This window comes from Diceros bicornis, chromosome 28 (assembly GCF_020826845.1).
Source record: "Diceros bicornis minor isolate mBicDic1 chromosome 28, mDicBic1.mat.cur, whole genome shotgun sequence".
In the NCBI taxonomy this organism is placed as follows: Eukaryota; Metazoa; Chordata; class Mammalia; order Perissodactyla; family Rhinocerotidae; genus Diceros; species Diceros bicornis.
This window is the reverse complement of record NC_080767.1, coordinates 8,269,417-8,279,615: the sequence shown is the minus strand read 5'-3', so window position 1 is coordinate 8,279,615 and position 10,199 is coordinate 8,269,417.

The following is a 10,199-nucleotide window of genomic DNA, read 5'->3' as shown; positions in this document are numbered from 1 at the left end:
GCTGCTTCCCAGCTACGGCTCTTGCAGTACACTATGTTGGGTTGCAGACAAAGTTGAAAAACAAGAGCCACTTTCAAGGAAACAATAACCCTGATTCCCAGCTTGACTTACCAGAACTGATGAGCAAAGTAGCAACAACAGAAAGGAGAGGAGGAGGCACATCTGCATAGAGGTGAAAAGGGTAGGTTTTGGACACTTTGGTGTAAATATGCAGGTGAAACTGCCCACTGGGGAGGAGGAAAGGCAGGTCTGAAGCTCAGAGTAGAGGTCTGGGCTGGAGAGAGATCTGGGAGCCATTCTGAGTGAGGAAAAGGAGGACAGGTCAAACTGGTGAAGGGAAGAGTGTGCAGAGGGATGAGCAGCATGGAAGATGAGCCTTGTGCAGCTGCCCTGGAAGGAATGGAGAAAGGGACCAGAAGCAAGTGACTAGAAGCAGGTGACACTGTGTCCTGAGGAGGGGAGACCCACAGGTCAAAGGCCCAGAGCTGTCCAGGAGAATGAAGAGCGAGGACTTGGGGACCAGGGGGCCACTGGAGACAGCAGATTTGGTGGCCAAGGGAAGAAGAGGAAACAGAGGGGTGAAAACAGACCTTTTCTTGGAAAAGTTCAGTTGTTAAAAGCAGATGGAGGGCCGGCCCCACGGCTTAGCGGTTAAGTGCTCGTGCTCCACTACTGGCGGCCCAGGGTTCGGATCCCAGGCGCGCACCGACGCACGCTTCTCCGGCCATGCTGAGGCCTCGTCCCACATACAGCAACTAGAAGGATGTGCAACTATGACATACAACTATCTACTGGGGCTTTGGGGAGAAAAAGGGGAAAAAAAGGAAGAGGATTGGCAATAGATGTTAGCTCAGAGCTGGTCTTCCTCAGCAAAAAAGAGGAGGATTAGCATGGATGTTAGCTCAGGGCTGATCTTCCTCACAAAAAAAAAAAAAAAAGCAGATGGAGAATGGACCCTGGGCTAGAGGGAGTCCCAGAGCTGAGGGTTCTGAAGAAGTGCATGTTTGGAGGCCAGGGGGAAGCAACCAAAGGAAAGAAGGAGATTGCAGCAGGGTGCCTTCATCCGCATGCTGTGGGTGTGCTAGGCTAGATGGCCCGTGCTTCATGTCTCAGGTGTACATGGCCTTGCACACCTGGGTGAGGCTGAGCCACAGACCCTGGTTACAGAGAACATTCACTCCAACACTGAAGGAACTCAGACACTTTGGGTTAAAGAAACCGTTATGGTTTTGCATAATTTGTAAGTGAAAATTAACTTTAAAGGGAAAAAAGGAAAAATCACGTTTAAAAATACAATCAACCCACAAAAGCAAGTTAGGCTGATGTTATTTGTGATTAAATGAGAGCTTTCAGTAAATTGAAGTAGTGCCTTGCTTTACTATACTAAGGAGGAAAGGATGTAATTTTCATTCCACTCGTTCTTGTTTTTAAAGCCAGTTTCTGGTGATTGCTGGTGCTTTCTCTGCTTGGATAATGAATCAGTGTTCAATCTGTCAAAATGGATGAGAGCATGTGGGAAGGTCATTAAAAACAAATTAAAACCAATGAGGGATTTTTTCTGTTATTGGCAGGAGAGGGCAAGGAAGAACTTAGTTGGGAGTACCCAGAGTGCTGGGTCATGAGGATCAAGGTGGACGATGGGGACCCAGTTCCCAGAACTGAGACCCTGGGGTCTGTGGCCCCATTGGTCAGCCTGACTGTGCTAAGCCCCTCCTGAAGTTGACTCCTGCAGAGCTTCCTCCAGCCCAGGACTCCTGCCTAATTTTTTTGTCACTCTGTGCTCCAGCTACACTGAACTGTTTTGAGTTCCCCCAAAGGAGCGTGTTCTCACACCTCCAGGCTTGGCACAGGCTGTTCCCTGAGCCTGCACACCCCCCACTCCTCTCCTCCACTGCAGTGAGCTGTGCCTGGACACCTTCTGCAGGTCCTTCAGCATAGAAGGCACTTCCTCTCAGAACCTTCTCTTATCTCCCCAACAACCTTCTCCTGGCTCCCATAGAATCCACTTCTTCACCCACTTGTTACCCTTTATGGTAATTGGCTCTTGTCTGTCGTTCCCTCTAGGCTGTGAGCTCCTTTGGGTCAGGAACCATCTGGAGCACCTACTCAGCACGAAACCCAGGGCAAAGCCTTAGGGGTCCCATGGTGAACAAGACAGACCAGCCCTCTGCCCTTACTTGCTTAGAGCCTTGTATTATAACCACGTCCTACAGGGCCAGGAGCCCCTTAAGAGCAGAGCCTGGACTGTTTCCTACTGTATCCCTAGCACCAAGCACAGGACTTCTTACACTTAGTAGGGGCCAAGAAACATTTTCCGAATGGCCAGGTGCAGAAAAGGAAAGATGACAGTGAAGACTGAGACGTAACTGACTTCATATGTTTACTTCTCAAACCACATTCAGTCTCTTAGGTAAACATGACTGTTCCCTGGAGTCAGCTTTCTGGAAAGTTCCTCTGAGGAAGACGTGAAGTATTGATCCACCAAGCTCCCCAACCCCAGCTGCCAGGGACCTGCCCTGGTGTCAAGTGGCAGAAGAGTCTGGTTCTCCCGAGGTTCTCAGTTGTTCCATTTACAGGCACCCTTGCTGGTCACGCTACACCCACACCTACTTCCTGCTTCCTCAGCCTTGTTCCTCATCGTTGTCACAGACACATCACCTTTGTACTGTTCCCGAAAGAACAAGCCCACTATCACATCTGGGGCCGTGTGGGAGGCGAAGGTCAACTCAGACTGACTCCGCAGAAGGATTCTGACCTGTGATACACACCTTACCTGCGTCCATTTTCCAAATGCTGCTTCGCTCACCCATCCAACACATCATTCCTGAGAGCCTGCCCTGTGCCAGTCACCACGCCAGGCACTCGAATAGAATGGGGGACAAGGAGCGTGGTCCTTTTCCTGTAAACTGTAGTGTACCATCAATGTGGTTTACAATGAACATAAACTATATTACACGTTGCTATAAAATCATGAATTATAATAATAGGGGCAATGAAGAAAGCAAATTGAGCACCGTGCGAAACTCATAAGGGGACCTTCTTTACATGGGTGGTCAGGAAGAATCTTTCTGAAGAGTCAACATTTAAGCTGAGACCCCCACCCCCAATTCTTTCCAAATGATAATAATAATCTCTTCCTGCGCTGGGTCACCACAGGATGCTGAAACAGTATAGTGTCCTGAAAAAAGCACAGGGTTTGGAATAAGTCCGGCCTGGGTCCCCCTCCCAGTTCTGTCCCTTCCTACCGCAGAACTTCTCAACTTCCTTCGGAATAGGGACAGCCACCACCAGGGGGCAGTAGTGAGGATTGTATGAGAAGAGGTGTGAGACCCCTAACAGCCCAGACCTGCCGCCCAGGCTCTTGACCTGCCCCGACCCTTGCTGAGGAGTCTCGTTCCCAAGCTCCAGCTCCTGGCTGGCTTCCAACTCCTGCGGCCTGCGGGACCTTCCCTCCCCTCAGACCTCATCTTCACAGTCTATGCCTGTCACTGGCCTCATTTCCTCCCCACCTGCCACCCCACCCCACCCCATCTGGCAGGTCCTGCCCCTCCTCACACTCCAGTTAGGGCAGTGGGTCTGTGATGTGTCTCCACCTCCTCTCCTTACCCTCACCCTCCAAGAGTCCCCAAAGCTTTAACAACTTTCACACTTCTCCCCTCATGCTGTCCTTGGGAATCTCGTCCATTCATGGATCTGTGTCCGCATGGGTGGTTCCCATTCATCACCAGCCCAGTCCAGCTGCCCTCCCTGGTTGCCTGCTCAGCTCACAGCCTCCTCTAAAAACAACCCCTGGAGACCAGAATGCCCCACAGCACCCTGGTCTCAACTATGTGATACTGCCAACTGGAGGCCAACCAGATTGATCCAGAGATGTGTAAAAGATCATATTCTGACCAAGAAGCACGTGAAAAGATGCTCAACATTATTAGCTCTCAGGAAGGCCGGCCCTGTGGCTTAGCGGTTAAGTGCGCGCGCTCCGCTGCTGGCGGCCTGGGTTCGGATCCCGGGCGCGCACCGACGCACCACTTCTCCGGCCATGCTAAGGCTGTGTCCCACATACAGCAACTAGAAGGATGTGCAGCTATGACATACAACTGTCTACTCGGGCTTTGGGGGGAAAAAAATAAATAAATAATTTATTAGCTCTCAGAAAAATGCAAATCAAAACCACAATGGGATTCTACCTTGTACTCACTAGGGTATGTAGAATCAGAAAGACAGATAATAACAAGGATGTGGAGAGACTGGAGCCCTCACACACTGCCAATGGGAATGTAAGATGGTGCAGCCACTTTGGAAAACAGTCTGGCAGTTCTTCAAATGGTTAAATATAGAGTTACCATATGACCCAGTAATTCCACTCCTCATATATCCAAGAGAAATGAAAGCATATGTCCCCACAAAACTTGTACACAAATGTTCATAGCAATATTATTCATAATAGTGAAAAAGTGGAAACAACCCAATTGTCCATCAACTGATGAGTGGATAAACAAAATGTAATACAGCCATACAATGGAATATTACTTGGCAATAAAAAGGAATGAAGTACTGATGCATGCTACAACGTGGATGAACCTGACATTGGAAACTTGTTGCATGAGTATTCAATAGCAGAAGCTTTCAAGAATATTCAACTGAGATTAATTGTGCAGAAGAGAGGCTGGGGGCTGGGGGAGCTATGGTGGATATCATCAAATATTTGCAGGTCTCCATTTAAAAAGTTGAATTAGATTATTTCCCCTCTGTGGCTCCCTGGGGCAAAATTAGACCCAAGAGTGTTACAGGAAATTGGATAAATAAGAGGTTTTTTAAAAGATTGTTGGGCCAGCCCCAATGGCCTAGTGGTTAAAGTTCAGTGTGCTCCACTTCGGTGGCTGGGGTTTGGTTCCTGGGTGTGGAGCCATACCAGTCGTCTGTCAGTGGCCATGCTGTGGCTCACATTAAAAAAAAAAAAAAAAAAAAAAGGCCAGCCCGATGGCTGAGTGGTTAAAGTTCTGCATGCTCTGCTTCAGCAGCCTGGGGTTTGCAGGTTCAGATGCTGGGCACAGACCACACCATTTACCAGCCATGCTGTGGCAGCATCCCACATGCAAAATAGAGGAAGACTGGCACAGATGTTAGCTCAGGGCTAATCTTCCTCAAGTGGAAAAAAAAGAGGAAGATTGGCAACAGATGTTAGCTTAGGGCAAATCTTCCTCAGCAAAAAAAAAATAAAAAAGGAGGAAGACTGACAATGGATGTTAGCTCAGGGCGAATCTTCCTCAGCAAAAAAAAAAAAAAAAAAATTAAAGATTGTTTAGGGCCAGCCCTGTGGCTTAGCGGTTAAGTGCGTGTGCTCCGCTACTGGCGGCCCGGGTTCGGATCCCAGGCGCGCACCGACGCACCGCTTCTCCGGCCATGCTGAGGCCGCGTCCCACATACAGCAACTAGAAGGATGTGCAACTATGACATATAACTATCTACTGGGGCTTTGGGGAAAGAAAAAAAGGAGGAGGATGGGCAATAGATGTTAGCTCAGAGCCGGTCTTCCTCAGCAAAAAGAGGAGGATTAGCACGGATGTTAGCTCAGGGCTGATCTTCCTCACACACACACAAAAAAAACGATTGTTTATCAAATTAACAACAACATCCACGATAATCAAAAATAAAGTAAAAGCTGCCTTAGTATTCTAGAGATAAAGAACGTTCTGTTTTTCTAAGATGGCATACATTGCCTTATAAAGAGTGAGCTCCCCGTCACTGAGGTATCCAACAAAAGTCAGGTAGACATGTTGCCGAGGGAGTACCAGCACCAGCAGAGGGATTGGACCAGGTGAGATCTGGTTTCTTCTAGCTTAGGGGGCCTGGATTTCCCTGCATTTTGGAAGTTTCCGTGGGTATCTGGAGATACAACTTTGTTAGCTCCAGACTGGTGGATTCTGGCTTCTGGGACTCCAGACTCGCTTGTATTGATTTGTATCATCTGCTGCCATTTTAGCTCTCTGCTCCTCAAAATAAAATAATTTTTCTGGTGGAGTTTGAAGAGGATGAGATAATTAATGTGAATTAGTCCAGTTTGAAAGAGAAATACAGTTTGGGATCACTGACTTACGCAAGGTCACAACACTGAGAGGAGGCAAATCAGGATTTGACTCTGCCCTCCAAACCTGAGTTCCCAGATCCTCCTTTTAATCACATTGCTTGTGTGTCCAAACACCCAACTAGGGAGCACCTGACTGCCATCCTCTGCCCGGAGGTTTTCACAGTTCACTCGTTTGGTGTTACAAGTTGAATTGTGTCCCCCTCAAATGTATATTTGAAGACCTAACACCGAGTACCTCAGGATACGACCTTACTTGGAAATGGGGTCCTTGCAGAGGTAATTACTTAAGCTGAGGTCACTAGGGTGGGCCCTAATCCAAGATTACTGGTGTCTTTACAAAAAGGGGCAGTTTGCACACAGAGACATGCACACAAGGAGACTCCATGTGAAGAGAGACAGGGAGAAGATAGCCATCTACAAGCCAAGGAGAGGGGCCTGGAACAGACTCTCCCTCACAGCCATCAGGAGGAACCAACACTGCCCACACTTTGGACTTCTAGCCTGCTGAACTGGGAGACAATACATGTCTGCTGTTGAAGCCACCCAGTTTGCGGTCCTTTGTTACTGCTGCGCCAGGAACCTAACACACCTGGTCACTAAGGAATTGTGCACTGAGCGCCTGGGAGAGTCAGACACAGGGCCCAGAGCACTCACTGTCTGGCAGGGGAGGTAAGACAGGGAGCAGAGCAGCCAGGACCAGGGCTGTGAGAAGGGTCGTCAAGGTCATCAAACGAGGCACCCAGGGAGGGAAGCCAGCTGCCTGTAGGCCGTCTGGGAGGCTTAATGCCTTTGGGCTGGTTCTTGATGCTGGGATGGGTTTTGCTTATGCAGATGGGGGAGGAGTGTCCAGACAGAGGAGGCAGCAGGAACAAAATGAAACACACGGGAACGTGCAGATGGCCAGGTAGGGCCTGTGGGACCAGGGGCTGGTCGGGTAGGCTGGGAGCAGGTCTTGCGTGTGTGTGTGTGAGGGGCACTGGGGAGTCACTGGAAGTGCCTGAGTTGCATGAGGAGAGCCAGGCTGTGGGGAGATTCCTTGAGCAGTGTAGGGAGGACAGGCCCAGCGCGGACACCGAGGGGTCTCGAGTGGCTCGTGATGTGGGAACTTGGATTTCCTCAGCCTCCTTTCTTCTTGTTCCCTCATCCCCCACCTGCTGAAGCACCTGCAGTGTGGAGAGCTCTGGGTTTCAGAAGTCCCTGGGGATCCGGGTAAGAGACCCTTTGAGATGAGCTTCTCCCAAGTCCAGTGGAATTGGGCCCCCAGTCCACTGTCAGCTCCCGCATCTCTGGCCTTTTCCCCGGGAATAGCACAAGGCAGGAAGAGAAGTCAGCCTAGCTCTGCACGCTGGGGCTTTGCCACAGTCACCATGAGCCTCAATTACCTCATTTGAGAGATGGGGGCAGAATCCTCACACGGCCTCCTATGTACAAGACAATGGATGTGAAAGAGCCGTGCAAACTGTCATGTGCCATGGACACATTGGGGCCATCGTTGCCTTAGTCAGAAGCAGGAATCAGGACAGGCCAAACTGGAGCTGGTCAGGCCTGAGCTTGGCAGGGTGGTTTAGGTAGGATCTGGATGCGTAGCTGTGGGGGCACTGCGTGGCTACAGAAGCAGGGACACAACGGGCTGATGTCCCAGCGGGGGGGACCCTAGGGCAGATCAGGGACAAGGCAGGCCTCTGACCCAGTCACTGGAATGGACAAAGCCAAGGGCCTGACAGGAATTCCCATCCCCAGGGACTGGCTGGGGTCCTGCGGACTTCTCAAGTTTCCCCGGGTCCTGTCACCCACTCCCAGGCCACCCACTGTGCTCAGATGCCCACTTACACACCCACCTGCTGCAGCAGCTCCCAGGTACACAGCTGTGCAGAACCCTGGCTGTATGCACTAGCCTAGTCTGCCAGGGACAGAGGCCCATGGCACAGGCTGTTCCCAGCTCTTCTCAACAAGTCACCCCTCAGGTTTCCAGCACTTTCACGCTCGTTAGCTTAGGCAGAGAGTGGGCAGGGCACTCCCAATTTACGAATGGGAAGGCTGAATTCCAAGAAACAAAGAGTCTTTCTCAAGGTCACTAAGGTGGTCTATGGCAGGATTGCCGCCTTCTGTGTGTGATGATCGGTGTGACTAAGAGGGGTAGTTGTCAGTATTTATCAAGCGCTGTTTGCCTGCTCCCCGAAGCGTTTCATGGTTCCACCTCTGAAAACTTTAGCTCTATTCCCACTCTGTCCTGAACCTCTGGAACCAACAGGGTCTTGTTAGCCAGTGTCTACTTTGCTGCAGACTGAGGAGGAAGAAACAGGTCCACTAACTTTCTCCTCAGAATGGAGCCAGGAGCCAGAGGGCCCTAGCGAGCTGCCTTTGGCAAAGAGCAGAAGCTCTGGGTTCAGGCAGAGCTGGGCTGGAATCCACCCCCAGCCAGGCCGGCCACTTACTAGCTGTGACTTTGGGTAAGGCACTTCACCTCTAAATCCTTCAGTTTCCACATCTGTAAAATCGGGATTACAGTGTATTATTTTGCTGGGGTTGAGGATTAAAAAAGAATCCGCAATAAATGGCCATCTGCTTCCTTCCTCCGACTCGACGTGTTAGTGCCCCCTAGTGGCAGACATACATCCTGCTCATGCTGATGGGAGTCTGTAAGGCTGCTTCCCAGAGACCAACTAGTCTGACTAGCAGGACCGATTTACTGGTATTCCCATCGCAGTGTTCAGAAGGCGCCTCACTCACTGTCAGTCCTGGGGCACAGCCCTCATCCGGTCTTGCCCACATAACTGTAACAGCCTCCTCACCGGTCTCCTGCTACTGGTCTATCCCTTCCTACTCTGTCAGCCTCAAACTCAGCTCTGACATTTTCCCTCAGCCCAAACCCTTACTCCTCCTCAGGAGGGCTCTGGGGTAACGGGGAGTAACAACCCAAGTAATAACTACTAGCATCCCTGCTGCTGGTTAGAACTCGGAGTGTACCGCATTCAGGGTTGCAGAGCCAGAACGGAGCTGCAAGCTCACTTAGCTTGGGCCCCCTTCAGTGGAAAAACTGGAGGCTCACAGAAGGGAAGTGACTCAGACGGGTCCAAACCAGCCAGTGGCTCTGTTTGAGGCCTTCCTCATCACGCCTCCACTCCTGCTCCACAGGGCTGGGTGGGGCGGTGCCGTGATGAACGCACACTCGAATCCCCTCCTGGCCTGGGGTCACGTCCCCTCAATCAGACAGTAACTCTCAGGGTCATTTTCTTTTCTCCATATGCCTCCCAACACCTCTGGAACAAGTCATACAATACTTGGCCAGAGATTATGAAGCTGACCTAACTGGCTCTGGGAAGAACTTCTACACTTGCTGCGATCGTGGAGGTTTCTGCTGGCCGGCCAACGCTTAAGTCCGCTGGTAACTTGACTCCCTTTTTAAACTGTCAACACAGTGGTATCATCAGCCTCATTAAAACTGGTGTCAGCACAACCTGTCCGGGTGGGAGAAAAGGAAAGGTCACACAGCCCAGGGGTGGAACTGCCTTTGTGGTTGTCTCACCTCTCTCTGGGGGTAGGTGGTGTAGCCCAAATAGGAATGCCAGAAATGGACGTGGTCAGCTCTGCTGTAACTGCCCCCACATGTGTACTAGTTAGGTGTCCTGATGATGTGGGGTGGGGTGCTAGCATTTTACACAGGACGCTCTGCATTTCCATCCGAAGTGTCGGTCACTCTTCAGGGCCTGGAGTCCTGTAGCAGGAGTGAACTAAAGGCTAAAAGCACCAGGCTGCAAACAAGGCAGCACGGCTTCGAGGCCAGGTTCTTTCACTACTTCACCAGGAAACCCTGGGCCAGTCCTCGACCCTCTCCTGTGCCTCAGTTTCCTCATCTCTACAATGAACAATGGTTCCAACTCTTTTATTTTAAAGGACAAATGCTCCAAAATGCAATCATGACACTCCAACATATCACATGGGACAGAGCAGCTGCTCTGGCTGGAGGGCGGGTGTGTGTGTCGAAGAGACGCACTCCTCCACTGAGCCGGCGGGAGCAAGTCAGGACTAGTCATCCAGGCCGTCACAGCTCCTGCCAGCTCCCACACTGTAACTCACTCACTGCAGCAGCTGGAAGCAAACTCACTGAATGAAG